The 1,845-nt window shown below is 51.1% G+C and overlaps 1 protein-coding gene across 1 annotated transcript in view; it reads right to left on the reverse strand.

Annotated features, from left to right (window-relative positions):
* The window catches only part of Synpr (synaptoporin), a 181,192-nt gene that overhangs the window by 125,635 nt on the left and 53,712 nt on the right, over window positions 1-1,845 (reverse strand). The window lies entirely within an intron of this gene.

Raw genomic sequence — 1,845 nt, forward strand, 5'->3', positions numbered from 1 at the left:
CTGTGTGAATGTGGGCCAGGTCTTCAGCTGGCTGAGGAGGAGAGTCCTTGGGATCCTTCACAGAGAGGACTCTGAGAAGACCGGGAAGATGCGCCATAGGTGGGCGGCCAAGACAATGCGCCGTCCTAGAAGCCACAGAATTCAGCCCGGAGAACTTCCTCACGATTAGGACAGCCCTGAATCCCCAGGATTTTAAAATATTTGCTCTTCTTTTCCCCAAAATCCACTTTGTTTTTTTAATAAATAGTAAAATAAGTTTTTTATAATTAATAAAACAAGTGTTCTTGATCCAAATCTAGACTATGTATTGCTCTTTTAAATAGAACTAGCATCAGTTGCCCTTAAGAGAAGATAAATTATTCCTCAATACACTGAGAATAAAAAATTTAAAAATTCATCCATTGAAAAATATTTACTAAGCAATTGTGATGTACCAGGCAAGTAGACTAGAGTACCAGAGATATAGCCATGAGCAAGAAGGCATGACACCAGCTCTCTGGGGCCCTACACGGTGTGGGAGGAAGGAATGCAAACAGCCAAACCAGAAATATAAAACAAAGGCTATAAAGCAAACGGAGGAAGACAAGGGGTAGAGAGTAATTCAGACTGTCAGGAAGGCCTCTCTGTTGAGCAGAGGCCAGAAAGCCCCAATTGCTCAGCCAAAAGGAAGCAGAGGCTTTGGGAGCCAGGAGACGGCTGGTGTTGGGGCTGAGATGGAATGGTGTTTGAGGGACCACAGGCTTGACATGAGGAGGCCAGGATGGGTGGCACGTGCTGAGCTCGGGAAGAGGCCTAGGGGATGAGTGCTGGACTGGTCATTCTCCATGGTGTTTTCTTTTTGTCTTTTTGACACAGGGTCTCGCTGTGCAGTTCAGGCTGTCCTTGAGCATGCTTTGTAGCCCAGGCCGGCCTAGAGCTCTCAGTGATCATCACACCACAGCCTTCTGAGTGCTAGGATTACAGACATGCACCACCACACCTGCCTGCATTGAGCTTTCAAAGGGAGCCAAGTGCCAAGTGGACATTCACGGCACAGTGGGACGGCCCTGTGTTCAGGCCTTCCCAGCACCATCTCATCTCTGAGCTGCAGTGTTGGCAGTGTGGCTGGGACGGGTATCCCCAAACTGAGTGCGGGCGCATGGAGACTCGTGTTAAAGGCTGTGTCTTTTGTCCCCTTGTCTCCACACCACCTCCTCCACCTGGTGCTATGCTCAGGGAGGCCACCTCCGGAGGCCCTCGTCCTCTGTCACTGGTGCATTCACCTAAAGGGGGCCTAACAAGAGGCCTTAGGTTGGTGTGGCAGCGAGGGTCCCCTAGTTGTCCCATTCCCTGCACCTGTGCATTCAACGGGAGGCCCCTGATTAAGCTGTCTGCAGGCCACCCCAGGTGAACATGCCATGTGCCGTGTGTTTTCTGCAGGAGCTTCATCTGACAGCAGCTAAAGTTAGGAATTCAGAGCAAATTTGCCTGGTCTAGCATGGCTTTCTTAGCCATCTTGTTCAATGCCTCCCCATCAGGATGGAAGAAGATGCTATGCCATGGTGACCTAGGCCGTCTGCTTTCAGACCTGGCCCTGTCCCCCACTTCCTGTGGAATTTGTGCCTCACGTTCCTTATCTGTGAAATGGGGTAATGTCAGAGCATCTTGGGCTTGTCACGTCTACTTAGTGACTGAATACTGCAGCAAAGCCAAAGCAGTGCCCGGCACGCATTGCGCACACTCACGGAGGGGTTGAGGCTCCGTGTCAGCACAGAGCTGGGCGTGGACACAGACGGAGACAGTTTCCTGGGGAGGAGACCAGACACCGGGCCTCAGATCCTGATGACTCTGCTGTAGGTTTGCGGC

This window comes from Chinchilla lanigera, unplaced genomic scaffold, assembly GCF_000276665.1.
Source record: "Chinchilla lanigera isolate Chin_1 unplaced genomic scaffold, ChiLan1.0 scaffold00116, whole genome shotgun sequence".
Lineage (NCBI taxonomy): Eukaryota > Metazoa > Chordata > Mammalia > Rodentia > Chinchillidae > Chinchilla > Chinchilla lanigera.